Below are 16,397 nucleotides of genomic sequence, written 5' to 3' on the forward strand. Positions count from 1 at the left end.
GCCACAAATTCTAAATGTCAATTTTCTTAGATTAAAGTAACCCAGCACCTTCCTGTGTGGCAATCCTGTGATTGGCAGCATTTTTCTCTGGAGCCTTTGCTTGGTGCACAGCAGCAGAGGGTGCAGAGATGAGGCTCCGCACGCAAACATGGTTGTGCTGCTTGTGAGGTACCAGCCCCCAAACTCCGTAGAAGAATTGAGTCCCTCTGCATGTGGAACTGTCCCTGACTCACCAATTCCAGTCGGGTCTGGATCAGGCACTAATTTTACTTCTTCTCCTTAATCTTCATACCCATTACTAGCTAGGGTGACTTGATTGCTGTGCACTTACTTAATACACAGTTGCTGCGTTTAATACATGGCTCCCTGCTTTGCTTTTGTTGTAACCTGCTCTTATGGAAGCCACACATGCTCTGGAAAGAATCAAGTACCAAATGAATATTTTCCTGAGGCAGAAAAAACAATCTGAAAAGATTTTAAATGAACTGGGAAAAGCCACTAACAAAAAAGTATTGATTGCATCAGTCTTTCTCACTTGACTCACCAACATCTATCTCTGGCTTTTATGTTTACAGAAGTCCAAGGCTGACAGAGCTGCTCCAATGTGTAGCAAGGGCAGTGCAGTGATGAATCAGGCCCTTGATTTATCAGTTACTCTGTCTGAATACCACTGTTTGAGATTTTCCATCTTCGATATATTTCATTAAATGGGAAATTTGCTATGACAATGCAATTGTAGGAGTAGAGTTTTCTTTCTCCCATTAATTGGTTAGGCTAGTATATTGGCAGCTTTCCCAGAGGCACTGATAAAATAGGGTATATATAGCATATATCATAAAATTTGCGGGGTATAGATAAAAAGATCATTACTATTTTTCCCTGTTACCTTTCCCACATTTCATATTTTATTTCTTAATTATGTGTTCTTCCTTGTTTCCTATAAAAATATTTTTTCTAGCTGTAAAAGGGTAATTTAGGAAGCTGTTGGAATAATTTGGGAATGCTTAGCTGGAAAAGGAAAGTGTTGTCCCAAAACAACAATAGAAACAGACAAAATGTCATTTGCTCACACGTTTTGTATTATACAAAATTGCACACATCATATCCTTACAACTGAAGAAAACACAGTTTGAAAAATGAGTCTATGATGGATAACAGAGCTTTTCAACTCTGCCTCTGACTTGGTGTACTTAGCAACCCTACTGTATGATTCCAAAGCAGCTGGAACTCTTCTGAAGCTCTTCAGCAAGGAAACAGTCATTTTGCTCTCATTCTGCCATGCAATTATACCCCTATAAGCACACTTGCTAATAATAAAATGGAACAGAACAGATAAGCTAAGCACCAATGAAATATAATGGATATTTAGGTTTTAAAAACTGGTAAGGGGAAAATGCTGCAGTTTCAGTGATAAAGTACTTCAAATTCAATCTTTCTTTCTTTTCAGTGACCTTCAGCTTCATCTTTGCTGCACCTCCAGTGGTAATAAGCATGTCAAAGAAAAAATGAAGATAATTCCACTTTCCCCAGGAACTTAGTCTGCCCATTAATTGAGTTGCATTTCTTTAAGCTCATGGTTTACTTCTGGGAAAGAAATCTCTAATTCAGCATAGCAGTTGCCCTGTTCAGCTTGGAAGTCAGTGGTTCATGAAGACCGTGCCTGTCTAGCCAGTCAGGTTTTGGGATTCTTATGCTGGGACACATGTCGGACTCTGCAGATGGCATAGAGCTAATGTATGCTGCAGATTCACACCCGGTAGCAATTGCTTCTGAAACCACTGCCTCTTAGCTCCATATACCACAAATAAAATTACTTATTCTGCACAAGCAAAAAACTTTCTGCTTGGTTTCTTGTTGGAAACAGAAATCTTCCCTTTACCTAGCAAAGAAAAGGCGCACCTTTGTGTTCATTCCATGTGTGTGAAGAGCCTTCTCAAGTGTATATAATTCACCCAGCATCTCTTCAGGCATCAGTCTCTCATCCTACTGAGAAAGGAATGTTACAAAGCCATCTGTAAGAGGAGCAGAATTACATGAACCCGAATAAACGACTGCCTTAACTACTCCAAAACCCACAATCAGGGTACCTGATAATCATTCAGAAAAGAAGCAGACTTGTGATCCCAGCTTTTTTAACTGACACCATCTGCCTCTTAGTCTCTTTCTCCTGCTGACACCAACAGGTTTTCACCTTCTGGTTCACGAACACCTTGCCAGAATAATTTCCATCCCTGGCTGGAACCAGGCTGCCTTTTTCCTCACTCTGTCGTGCCTCAGGCAGAGCTTTCCCAGGAGCAGTGCTGGAAGACAGGAGGTCCTCCTCTGTCCTGGAGTGGCTGTGAACATCTCTGGCACTGCTGTGTCATGCACCTTTGTTTCTGGAGAGCAGAGTGGAAGGGTGGGTGAAGCAGGAATGTGGATCTGCCCACTGCTCATAAGTACCTACCTGCAGACTTAGCACCAGCGAGGCACCTCCCCTCACACAGGGGAGCAGTGGGAAACCTGGCTCTTAATAAAAGAAGGCTTTCAAAAGGCTGGCAGAGTGAACAATGTCAGGCTTGAAACTTAAACGTTGCACTGGTTATTTGGTGTTCCTACGGTGAAAGACCACATTCCACATACAAGATGTAAAAGATTATTTTTCTTCAAATTTGGGCACATCTGTGGCCATCATATTTCACTGACAAGAGCCAGGCAAAAGGAAAACGGATTGTCTCACACAGTGCTGTCTCGGTGTACCTTCTCCTTCTATGTACCAGTTATCTGAACCTGTCCTCTGTTGTCTCATGAGCTGTTGATGATTACATCTAATACATTATCTTTTAAACCCAGCATGAAGCTAATTACTGCCACCTATATCTCCAGGCACCTTGACTGCAGCTCTGATTATTCTTAGCTTTATATCAAGAAACCCCACTGACCCCTTACTGTATGAATTCCTCATTTATAGATTTTTCTGTGCTGTGCATGTATTTCAGGCACATCTTTACAGAAGGAAATGCAGTCAAGGCCAGTTGTTTGCTGTAAGCAGAAACCTCCATTTCTTGCTTTCCCTAAATGCTTTCTAATAAAATTTGTGTTGGAACATTGTTCTAAGAGCATCCCTATAAGGAATAATTCCAGTGACCTCAGCAAATTACCTGTGAATGAATCTCACATCAGCAAGGAAAGGGCATTTTCTGCCTCTTTTTGGAGGTTTAGTTTTGCTGCCAGGGAGAAGGCTTTGACCTCCCCCTTTTGGGTACCATAACTTATTATTTGTTCAGCATTCCTTCACAAAACTTCAGAAGTGCAAAATATGCCTTTCTTCACATAGTGATGACAAGCTGTCAGTAATGAAGGGCACGTTGTTCTGCCCTACAGTCCCATGGAGGACGGTGCACCCACACCATGGCAGCTTAGGGATTAGGGGAACACCGGAGTTCTTTGCTTGAATTTATAAAGTTTGGCAGGGACAGTTCTCCAGGACTTCCTTGAAAGAGTGAAAAAACAAAATACTCTTTAAACCAGAAACCCTCTCTTTGTCCTTGTTTCTCTAATTAGACTAGGGGCAGTCCTTAATGCCATGAGCCTCAGGTGAAGACAAGCAAAATGCAAGTTTGTGTGAACTGAGACCAAATGTAATAGAAGATGTTTTGACTGGATTGGCTTACTGTGTATCAGTAAGGATGATATTTTCACGTTTGTGGGGTCTGGTGTACTTCACCCTACACCATTTAAGATACTGTCTAATTGTATTTGCATTAACCACTATTTTTTAAGGTCTGGTGAAAAATATATTTTAAGGTCTGGTGAAAAACAGGAGAGGTATGAGAAGGTGGATGAAAGGTAAGCATTTCATCTCTTTTGAAAAGCATAGAGACTGGATGATCTCAGGGATTACAAACTTGACAATTCAGTTGTTAGAAGAAAATGCCAACAACCAGACAGCAGGATAACCTGCGTGCCCCAGTAAGAAAAAATAAAAAGTGTAAGAAATGGCATAGATCAAGGACAAATTGTGGCAAACATTTAATTTCCTGCTACAGCAAGTTTGGGACTTTGCAGATAGAGGAAAGGCATTGGTGTCCTGCATTTCAACTTAGAAAGGCTTTTCCAGTACATCACAGGTTCTCATAAGCAAACTGGAAAAGCATGGTGAAGGAAGAAGTTAAAAAAGGGAGTTGGGACACCTTCTATTTGGTCAAATGTAAGGATAAACAGAGGAGGCTATAGAGTCTTCCCTGTCACCATTCCTGTTTGGTGCTTTTTCTTACGTTCTGATCAGAATACAGCACAGTCATTCAGGGTAGGGACATACCAAGCAAGGGACTGGAGAGAAGATCTTCATCACAGAATGACCTTGGGCAGACTGAGATCCAGGAAGCGAGGTGCTGCTGAATAGAAAGGAATGCAAGCCACAGCTCTTGAGGAGAAACTGGGTGTAAAAACAGTTGAGAATGACTAACTAGGTGGGAGTACTGCAGAAATGCACATGAATATTGTTGTGAATTCTGTGTAAGAAAGCAAACATCATGCTAGGTTGCTAAAATAGAAGAAAAAGTCTCTAAGGCATTCAAAGGTTCCTACACTACACAGCACTGAAGGCCCAACCTGAATACTGAGCTCCGTCTGTGCAATATATTTAAATGACATGGAGATAGATAGCAGGAAAAGTTTTTCAGGAGTAGGAATGGTGACATGGAAGAACAGTTTCCCCAGCAAGATAAGTTTTAACAACAAATAAACTTTATGTGGGCTTCTCGTTCCTCCTTTTCTTTATTTGATCTTCCCTTCCCTTCCTTCCCTTCCTCCTTGCAGTAGATGGCAGTTTAAGGTGTGTTCCAGCTCAGTGACAGTATACAAGCCCAGAGGTGCTGAAGATAACTATTACTTTAAAGAGTGAGAGGAAGTGAGAGAGATTGAGTGCAAGATGGATTCATCTGACAGGTATTGTCACCCTGAGGGGACTAGCAAAAGACATTTAATTTTCAGTTATCAACAACAGCCTTACCCTACAGGGAAATACACAAACCCATCTAAAAACCCACCACTTAATTGCTTTGAACTACCCATCCAGTGCTGCTTTACACCTCCAGAGTCTCTGAGGGTGCCTCACACATGCTTTCAGGCTCCTGACACTACTTACAGCAGTGAAGTACAATGCTGGGGTGACTTAGGGTGACTCTCTTCTGATGTCCCCATGAAGGCAAGGCTCCTGGGATTTTCTCTATGAAAACAGCTAAAAGAAGCTGAACACCTCCAACATTTGGCATCAGTTTAAGGTATGTGTTGGTATCAACACTGACAGGCAAAGATCCCAAATATACTGCCCCTAGGAAATGCAAGTGGAAGGAGTCTGAACAATTTTCTTCTAACAAATCCCTTCTAGCTAAAGTGTGCACCTCTTTGAAAGATTGTGTGGACTTCCCACTCCCTTCTTTTCATTTATTTACCTTCTTCCCACTTCTCTTCCTCCCAGCTGCCAGCGACCTCCACTGATGTCGGCTGTGGACAAATGACACCCAGACAGGCACATACCTACCCAGCCCTTGGGAAGCGTCCATCTAGAGGAACTCTGCACTGCCACCCCTCTGCACATCACATATCCCCAGGTTCCCCCTCCCACCTGGTGAGGGCTCAGAACCAGAGGATGAGCACCACCCTTCTATGCACCTTTCTACACGATACGAACATGAGTAGGTTTGGCCCATCTGAAACTGCTTTTTGTCTTTTTTTTTCAAATGTTCTGTTTTGGAGATAGTGATTTCCAGCTGCTTTGGAACAGTTGCCAATCCCACAGGAGGGAAGGTAACAAGTGGCGGGAAAGACAGAGCCACCTCACTTCATATGCTTCCACCATTCCCCAGTGTGGCTCAATTCCAGAGGACCCTGGGAAGCCATAGTATCACCCTGACAATAGCTGATATGACTCTTAAACTGTAGGATGCTGTTTTTATTCCTTTTGACAAAATATTTTGTATTCTCATCCTCCTGAGTCTCAGCACAGGAAAGCTGGCATGGAGTTGTGAAGGATTGTCAGGAACAGATTTGTTTCTTACTCTGCAGAGAAGACTCAAGCCACCTAGCCAAAATGCATTTTACACCACAATGCAAAAGAACATCAGTGCAAAATTCATCAAAGCATGTTTAAATCTGTCTTTGTTTTTCATCTCCACTATTTCCTAGGAACAAAACCATGGTTTTAATGCCTTGGGTGGAGATGGTTATGAGGTGCATAAACCCCAGAGATGTTCTGGAAATAAATTTTCCTTCCTGAAGTGCAGGGGGCAAGAACCTTCTAAAGTAAATGGCCAGGCCACAAGTTAAATTCGCTGATCTACTATAGGTCAAAGAGAAACTAACTGGTGACAATGTGCAGGATGTATCATCATTACCATCATTCATGTTAATTGTTCTAGTACCTTAAGACCAACTGCAGATGGATTGTTGTTGTACAAGAGTAGCTGACAGTTTCTGACCCATGGAAGTTACCCTTCAGTAACCAGGAAGTTGAGAAAAGCAACTAGAACATGCAAGCAGAAACACTCATGCATCATATTGATCTCAGAGCATTTAATTTTATTTCTGTCTCTCTGTGTGTAAGTTAAATAAGATAAATGGAAAAAATGAATGCAGGATAGATAAGAAAGGGTAGATGAGACAAGAGGGACAAAATACACATTTTTAAAACCTGAATTTCTCTTTGACCTAGAAACTCTACATTTTTGTCAAGTCTAGAATGCAACTCACATGTTTGCACACACATTCTGCAGCCACAGTCCCATCCACCTAGGGAGCTGTGGAATTTGTTTCATGAGACATGCAGGTTGTCTGTCAGCCATGGAGGTTTAGAAGTTGTTCTGCCTCTTTGTGTCTTTCATCCAGCCACAGGAATACAGCTCCTAGTTTGATCTTTGTTACTGGCAAGCATCCATCCGTCAGTCCCATCTGTTACGCTGAGCCTGTGTGTGACACATGCAGCAGATTGAGTCCCGAGGGCAGACTGATGAGGGGCTGGTGCACACTTGCATTTCTTACCAGTGACTGAAATGTATATGCCAGCATTTTCTGCAGATGGAAAATAGGGAAGTACTCAAATGTCAGGGAGGGGTTTGGTGTCAGTACTTCTAAAAGTCAATAACTCACAGACAAGATGGCAGCCCCATTTAGAGATTTTAATATTTCCACTCCTAGAGCTGCCTCCAAAACAGGTCTTTGGCCATCATGCCCTGGAGCTGCTAGGATATTTCCAAATTCTCTTCTACGACGTCCAGGGATGTTCAGTGAGTTTCTTCCCTTCTACTTTCTGGGTGCAGAGGATATGATGGCAAACCACAGAGGCATTCAGAAGCTTTGGGTTTTATTGCATTTCTGCTTCCCTCTATTTGAACAATTCAGTCTCTAAATATCCTTCCTTCCACATCAACTATCAGTATCATCTACAAAGCAGGTTTTTTTTTTTGTACAGAAGATTTATTTCTGAACCTTGAATTGAACATAGTTCCTGGTCCTCCCATGCTAGTACTGCATAAGTAACTGTGTACTGAAGTGCTGCAAATGAACTGAAGGAGTCACCCCAGGAGGTCAAAGGGCTGCTACTGAGACATAAGAAATGTGACATCTAAGTGCTGCAGTTGTATAAAAGCAGTAATAGTGCAGCTGAAAACACAACTGATAATAAACCAAACAAGCAGAAAACTCACGCCTGTCATCTGTTGAGGTCTGCACAAAATACACCAAGTATTGTGTGGAGGAAATTGTGTGTACAAGTGGGCCAATATCCAAATACAGTATCAAATGGTATCACTCTAACTGAACAAAGGTATGACTAGTGATCAGAACATCTATGTGTGCTAAATGTATTGATATTTAGCCAATAAAACAATGTAAAATGTGTGTATGAGAACCAAAGAGAACACAAGATGCAACGCAGAAAAAATTAAGTATATACATTAAGGAAAGCCTCAGGTTGAGCGCAGGCTACTGGAAAATCAGACCCTACCCGGTGCTTTCAGGTCACCAACACAACACAAAGTATGTGTGTAGCTTCTTCCCCCAGTAAGAAAATCTGCCTGATGAACCTGGTGTGCAGCTAACTGTGCAGTTTATGCAGGCCTAGTTGAAACTGGGGATATCATCTGCAACAGCAAATGGGGACAAGAAAGGATGAGCCCCAGCATAGCGCTGTGTGAGGGTCCCCCTGCACTGCTCCCATGTCCCTGACTCTCACGCTATGGAAAAAGCTGCCCACAGCCCAAAGGCTGTCAGAACCACCAGCCAAAACCTTTGTAGAAACCCCAGCTTTTATCTCCATTCTTGTAACAATGAGCATAAACGATTCCACAGATCCATCTGCTGCCTTCCCTGTCCTGACAAGTGGACTCTGAAGTTCTTTTATTAAGCCAGCTGCAAATCAATTTCCTCACTGGATCAGCACAGCACTGAAGCAAACATATATGCAGTTTCTCGTAGGGCTGAGCTAAATTAAACCCTAATACCTTATGGCAGTTTTTTCCTTCCAATGTTCAGTGTAATGTAGTTTCATTTAAAGGACTAGGCTACCTCAAAAATAATAGCCTAGTTAAAGTAATGCATAAAACTGCATGGGGAAAAAACAAACAAACAAAAGAACCCACAGATTTTCTAGCTCTGAACAGCTATTACCCTCTGTGACAAGACTAGGAAGGCAATATCCCTGATTTCCACATAGAAATTCATACAGGTCATTGTATTAATCTTTTTTTTTTTTTTTTTTTTTTTTTTTTTTCCCCAGGTCTTAGCTCTTTGAACACCTTTTCACTTGTCACACAGGGAAACATATGGCTCTTACACATAATTGCTTTGTATTTCCAAATTCATATATGGATCCAATTGCCACACCACTTGCAAGCTGTTGTTTATTAGAGCATTGAGACCCAGGTGTTTCTGCCCACTTTGTGCCAGAGAAATAACCAAAGAACAAGCTATCATTCATAGGAACACCAAGAAGAAGCACCCATGTTGCTTTGTTACCTGCTCTCTTTATGGATCACTAGGCTTAGTAGGTTTCCAAGGCCACAGTTCTTCTTTTTCTTTTCTTTTGTTTAGTTTTATTTTGCTTTTGTTTGGTTTTGCCAGTGGGAAATCTCTTCTTTGCTAAGAGAAATAGGCGACAGTTATGGCTCAGAATGAATTCTGTGAGATTTGATGTTCTGTGCTGTGTTCATGGGCTCTTTGAGGTCTAAAACAGGGATTGTCTTGAGAAGACCGTGAGAGTCTGTACTGCTCCATCAAAAATGCCAACCAAGCAGTGTAGTGAGAAGGAAGAAAATGAAATGAGTTTCCTATCCATTGGTCTTTAGTTGTTACAACCCAAATGTCACATGTTGTTCATTCTGGACTGGCTGTACTGAAAGGAAGGAAAACCATCTCTACTGGTTGACATGTATTTTCTAAGGTTCCACAAGGTATTTTTCTTCAGTTGGTCTCTATTCTATTTTTGCATAATAACCTGTCTAATGGAGTCATTCTGGTGTCCTTTCCAACAGTTTTGAAGTACAGCATGTGTTGATTATCTCAGCTGAATGAATCTGAGTTCATTTATAAGTTGCCTTGTTTTGACTTTTTTTTTAAATTTCTTTGTTCCTGCCTTCTCTGTCTAAAGCACACAAAATTGTTTGTAGAGGGAAAAACATACAAACAGTATGATTCAATACAATAAAGAACAGCTTGTTAAAAATATGCTTTCAGTATATGTGGAATCCAAGCTTTTCTTCCTTCTGTGGTGTCTTGGTACAGAAAGTTTTAGCTGAAGTATTTCTGGGACTTCCATTAGAAAACCTTTTTTTCTGCTTATGATAACCTGACAAGTCTTCCTTTTCAGTTGAAATGATCTGTGTATTCCTTTAAGTCAAAGGCAATATTTTACCAAAGTTCAAATCAAACATATACACGTATTTTTTAGCTTTATGAATGTTAAAATACTTATCAGAAATAAATATGTCTGCAATGATTAGTTATAGCAGGAAAAATCTCTTTATTCTTTTTCTCCTTCCTTCTTTTTCTCCAGCTCATTGGAGGCAATAAGAGCTTTGCTGTCTTTCCACTGAAATTGATCAAATCCCATTCCTTCAGCTGAAAAACTGCCAGTGGCTCATTCTTATGAACAAGGACAGTCTGCATATGTGGACTGCCATTAAAGTTGACTTTAACTCATGAGGAGTTGAAATGACTGACAATCTATCTGCTTAGTGAACACACAGTTGTATATGTTCTCCTAATGTCAGCCTACGTGTCTGGGTCTACTCACTGACATGAATACATCTAATGAATGTTAACTACGTGGTAGTGTTTCATTCTGGAGATTTATCACTGTATAAGCCTCCTTAAAAGAGTACAACCATCTCACTATTGAGTCTGATGTGTTTGGGCCTGCTTCTAAAATTTCACATGCCCAGGCAAACAGCAAAAGCAAGAATGCTTTGAATAAAAAATTCAAAGCCCACATGCTTTGAATAACAAATAAATAATGGGATGCAGGTAGGGTTGCAGTTGTAATGAGTAGCAGGGTGAAGAGAGAGGTATGTGCCCCAAGGCACAGGGCCAGTGCATAGGGAGCAAGAGAGATATGAGTGGAGGCAGATGGACAGAGCAGTGGCCAAGAGCTCAGAGGCAGCGATGCCTTTGCTGCAGGGTGGGGATCAGTGATCTTCTCTGGAAAAAAAGGTGAGTTGAATTGTCAGGTCTTGAGAGGAAGGCTAGAGGTTTGAGATACAGAGCATCAGGACAAGACAGTAGATGTAAGAAGTGGAAGAAGAGACGCGTTAATATAGAAAAGAAAGGGGAATGTGAGCTAAAAATATTATGAACCACTGTTACAGAGGAAGTACTCCAAGGTCTTCTCTTCCTTCTTTTTATAGTAAAGGGGAAAAGGGGACAGACTCTGGAAATAACAGGCCATGTAGTACTGATGAAGTAATCCATTTGCAACCACAGCCTGATGAAGCTGTGGCAGTGGGGCTCAGGAAGGGGCTATGCTTTTGTACAGCAGTCAAAGAGGTTCACAGAGAACTTCTGGCCCAGTAAGGAGGGGGCATTTTGGCAATTGTCACAGGAAAGCTTTCTGCCATGAGATTTTTATCTAAATTTGTGGACACAAGAGGCTGAGGCGCTTTATAGTTAGGTTTCTGAATAACATCTGATTTTTGGAATCTTATATGTATGTATACAGCACCCTCCAACCAAAGTATTGCCGGTCTCTAGCAGAGCCACAAGGATGAACAATGGCTTTGCCACTGTAGATACTCAAAGAAAGCAAACACAATGGGATTCACCTCCCTCAGCACAGTGTGAACTTTAGCTTCAGAGTTTCTGAGAAGAGAATTGATCAAACAGTTTCTTAAAGACAGAAACCCATGGGTAATTAGGAAGATGTCATTATTCCGAACTCTTTTCTTCTAGTACCCTTTCCTGAACAGTTGTGTTTGGGTAATTATAGTCCCTCAGGGATAAGTTTCAGTGTCTGACAGTCCCCAGCCAGGCTCATCCCCCACGCTCCCAGCTGCACAGAGAAGTGAAACTGCACACGGAGCAGGTTTTGTCTGAGTGCACAGCAGCAGGACTTGCGTGTGTGTGCATGTGCATCTGCGTGCTTTCAGGTTTATCAGTCTCAAATATAAGCGAGGTTGTATGCACAACGTTTCCCTTGCATCAGCAGCAACACCACTCTTGATGCCTATGAGTAATTAATGTGCTGTGATGTTTTTAACTCCTTGCATGCTCCCATGGGTGGAGAAACAGCAATGCTTATCAGCCTGATAAGCTGTTCCAAAATCTCACCAAGCCAAATGCAAAGTCCATTCACCTACATGTATCATGAGTACAGAATATGGACAAAAATACAGTACTTTATCAACCTGTTTAAAAAATGTATATATATATACCAAAAGTAATGGATGTTTGCAATTATGTGAGACTCTTGCATATGAAAAAAACTTGGAAGCTTTTAGCAGTGACATCTCAGCACAGTATGTACAGCTAGAAATAAAGTACTAGTGGATGCTGCTGATCTCCAGTTTTCTGGAAAGAATTTCCATTTGGGGCAGTACCAGATACATTTCTTGTTCTGAATAACCCAAGGTACTTTGCTATTTCTGGAATCTTCCACATCCTTTTTTTTGTGTGTGTGTGAAAGAGTTGGGAATTTCCTGCAGTTACTTGATGTTCTTCTTTTTCTTATCATTTCAATTATAATTCTAAATTTCCCATATTCAGTGTATCTTTCTGACATAAGATAGCACATGTCAGGTTACAAAAGGGGTTTGGCTAGGTTAGCAGCTGCTCATTAGACTTGCTTTTCTCATTTTAAACTAGCATCTGAGTTTTCTCTCTCTATTTTTTTTTTTAATATGATTTTATAATACCTAAAATAACACAAGGTAATTTCTTACCATGAAGAAGTTTTAGATGGATAGATTACAATTAATTCTGAGCTGCCTCTGGAGCCATTTTGAGATTTTTTATTTTAGGCAAAACTACCTGATTAAACAGTCATCAAAGTGGGAACCAAGGACTCAGATTTATTAAACAAAGGCCAGAAATTCCTCTGAAATAAAGTCTGTGGAGAGGTGGAAATTTGCTAATGGATGTGCCTTACAGGCTCTCATTATGGCACCAGGATGCATCAGGCAGAGGTAGCTTTGATCAAATGAGCTTAAGCCCTGGGAAAAATCCAACTGTATGAGTAAGCTATATGAGATCGAGCAAAAAAACTGTTTGCAAAGGCAGTATGGTGTTGTGTAATTGCACCCTGAAGATGCAACCATGACAGCACGAGGTATAGGGAAGGTGAGACTTAACATTTAAAGGGAATGAGAAATTTGATCCAGAGACAACCATTTAGGGTAAATATTCTTCCTACAGTAATTAAGGTGAAGGACTGTGGTCCATACATGGAGCCCACATGCAGATTGGTGTCTCTCTGATCTCCAGTTTCACTCCGGCTGTCTTCCCATCCCTGCACTGCAGAACACAAATTCTTCCCACCCCAGATAGTTTTTTCAGATCAGCAGTCATCTGTACAGAGCTCACTGTCACATACTTTGTACTACCCAGCCACATACACTGGTGCTCCCTGTAACATCTCCTGACCATATGACATAGGAATGGTGCATCCTGTAATGCCAATGGCCAATGAGAACCTGTGAGTGGGCTCTGGGATTTGCATGTTCTCAGAGTGCATCTTCCTACGATACTATCTCCTCTACATCCTTTTATCCTTAATTTGTATGATGCAGTACTGAAGCCCAGAATTTCCCATACTTTCCCTCCTTACTGAAGACATTCCCATTGTATTTAAGCTCTTGTAAATCCAACACAGAGATGCTTATTTGCATTTGCCCCCCTTGAATGGTAATAGTATGAACAAGGGATGCTGGTTTGAGGCTGGGACAACAAAGGAGCAGAAATGGATGCTGCAGCCAAAGATCATTAGTCCTCATGCTTACAAATGTGTGGCAGTTATTAGAACCTGATGGTTTCTCACTTTCCAAGACCATCAAAGACCGAGATCATATGATACGGGTTTGGTCAAAGAAATTTTTTACTCATACAATCATTCTCCATGACAGTGTGTACAGCAATGGATACTGTGGTGCTCAAAGTGGATGACTCTTGCCATTAGAATCACCAGAATGTTCACCCAACACACTTCTCTACAAGACCGCATTTTAATCAGGGTCAGAAGAATGGTCACCCTGCACAAAGAACAGGTGCTTTTAGCACTTACAGGCATGCTGCATAATGGATGGGAGCAATACCTCTTCAGCCAAAGCCGGCAATCTTGTTTTCCTACTCAGAAGGTGGACCAGAAATGTATCCCATAAGACTGACTCTTCCTCAGGCTATTGAATCATAGTGTCTGCATACTCTAGTGAACGGTGGATTAACAAGCTATAAGATCAATAAACAGAGCAATTTCAACTGTCATGAAGAACTGGATAGTACTGAAAGGATTTCTGAAGGACGAACATCTACATACCTCCCAGTTTTGGCTGAGATAGAGTTTATTTTCTTCACAGTGGCTGGTATGTTGCCATGTTTGGATTTAGGAGAAAAATGATGTTGATAATGCACCAATATTTTAGTTGTTGCTCTGCAGTGCTTATGCTTTTCAGCTTCTCATGCTGTCTTGCTAGTGAAGAGGGAGCAGGGAGGGGACAAAGCGAGGGCAGCTGACCAAACTGGCCAAAGGGATGAATGAAACCATGTTGTGCATTCAGAACAATAAAACTGGAATGTGGCCACTGCCACTGCTCAGGGACTGTCTGGGCATCTGTTGGTGTGTGATGAGTAGTTGCATTATGCATGATTTGACTTCAGTATATATTTATTATTGTTGTTGTTGTTGTCACTGTTGTTATTATTTTCCCTTCCTTTTCTGTCCTGACAAACTGTCTTTATCTCAGCCCACAAGTTCAATTTTTTTTCCAATTCTCTACCCCATCCCACTGGGAAGCAGTGAGCTGTGTGGTGCTGAGCTGCCTCCCAGGTTAAACCACAACAATACTGAAAAAAGTATCGGATAAGAAAAATAAGGTTTTTAGTGTTTCTGACTGGAGCCTAACTGTTGCTGCTGTCTTTGCAGCACATGATAGTAACTGTGAAATTAATTTAAAATACAGTATTTTCTTGGTCTGGATTAAAGCTACAGTATCTCTGTCAACTGTCCTCATCAGCTATTTGAGAAGCAAGAAGTTTCTTGTTAATCAGACCCTTGAGGAGTGAGTTTCCAAGAACCACATATGCAATTATCTTAAGCATGCTACGCTGCAGATCCTAGCCCCCAGCCAACTCATCTGTGTATCAAAACACCATTTTTTGTCCCTTCCCCTAAGACCAAGCCTAGCCAGGCAGAAGCAGGAGAGGAGGGGTGCTTAAAGCCATCTTCTGCAGCCCAACCATATGTCATGGGCATTACTGGGGGTGGGGAAGAACATGCATTAATGGGGATGGCCTGCAAGCTGCAGTGAATTTTCTTCTGCAGATGGTGGGCTGTGGCTTAGCACTGGCAATAGTTAGCAGCACTCTAGGGAGCAGCAAACTGACTGGTGGAAGTCCCTGGGGGTGCGGGTGTCTCTGTGGGGTTTGATGCTCCTCCAGGACAACAGTGCTCCTGTAAGCCATGGGGTATGTGGATCCCCCTGACAGGGCAATGGCCAGCCATGCACTGGAGACAGTAGCTGTGAACTTTACACAGGAACACCTGTGTCTGCTTAACCCTCAGCAGTTCTTGCTGTTGGCTCCCCCATCACCAGCCCTACTTTCATGTCCTTAAATCTTTTCTCTGTCTTTTGTCACTGCCAGCTGCAAAAGAAATTCACTGGAGCCAAGCTCTGCTTCTTTGGAAAGTCCTGGTGTCTTATGATGACTATGGGAGCAGCAGGTCCTCCAGTGTACCTCATGCCCCATAAATACTGTCCTTTTCCTCTTCAAAAATAGATATTTTCCCACAGAGCTTGTCATAACTCTCCTTATTCATTTATATCCATTTGTTATTTATGGAGGAGGAAACAAAAGAGGAATACAAGTATACCTGATAGTCTATGGAGTATAATGGACTAGACCTTAAGCAGACAAGAAATGCCCTCTTTGCCGTATATCATTTCAAGAAATCACCACTAAAATTATTAAGGAAGCACTTAGGACTTCTCTTTTTAGTATTTTAACCTGGCATGAAGAAAAAAAGTGGATTAATCTCAGCGATAACCATCTTTCTCTGCCTCATTCCTCCCATCTCTTTGAATTTCTACACCATGAAAGAGTCTCCCTTGCTATGCTTCACATTCCACACACCAGTTCCCCTCCGCCTTTCAGGCATCAGGTAGGACTCTGAATGATGAGTTTTAAACTTAAAATACTCTCTTGAGCACAAAGTTGTCATTCTGGTTTTTCTATGTGAAATTGTAATTAAATGTGATTGTGCATAAATAGTTCCTGTGTTGCTCTTAGGAGAATATTCAGCAGTAAAGTTTTACTTTACTTTTTCTCAAGTTTCGTGTCTACACTAGCACCTCAATTGGTAAAAAGCTTTATTTGATTTAAACAAGATAGACTTCAGTTTGGATCAGTATTATTAACACTATAGACTGCTTTATCTCCACAGGAATTAAAGGTTTCATTTACCTTAACATCAGTCCAGCCTACTGAAGAATATTCTATCTATTTATATTTAAATCTTCTTCTCTGTTCTGGGTCTTGTTATAACTCTTGTGATCTAGGCTAGAGAAAAGCATAAAATCCTGTGACCTTTTGCATTACTGTTATTCATCTTTAGTACTTCTCTATGCAGACTCCCACAGATTCTGGTCTTTACTATAACAGTGCCTTATTAGATGTTGTGCACACAAGACACTGTACACATTGGCGGGGATATATCT

General features: G+C 41.3%; 1 long non-coding RNA gene across 1 annotated transcript in view; it reads left to right on the plus strand.

Moving 5' to 3' along the window:
• The window catches only part of LOC100857993, a 46,956-nt gene extending 31,008 nt beyond the window's left edge, over positions 1 to 15,948 (plus strand). Inside the window, exons 5-6 of the long non-coding RNA XR_005858879.2 lie at positions 1,448 to 10,686; positions 13,590 to 15,948. This is a non-coding gene — a long non-coding RNA (uncharacterized LOC100857993). The remainder of the gene's footprint in view (positions 1 to 1,447; positions 10,687 to 13,589) is intronic.
• Positions 15,949 to 16,397: the final 449 nt, after the last annotated feature.

This window comes from Gallus gallus, chromosome 3 (genome assembly GCF_016699485.2).
Source record: "Gallus gallus isolate bGalGal1 chromosome 3, bGalGal1.mat.broiler.GRCg7b, whole genome shotgun sequence".
NCBI classification, from domain to species: domain Eukaryota; kingdom Metazoa; phylum Chordata; class Aves; order Galliformes; family Phasianidae; genus Gallus; species Gallus gallus.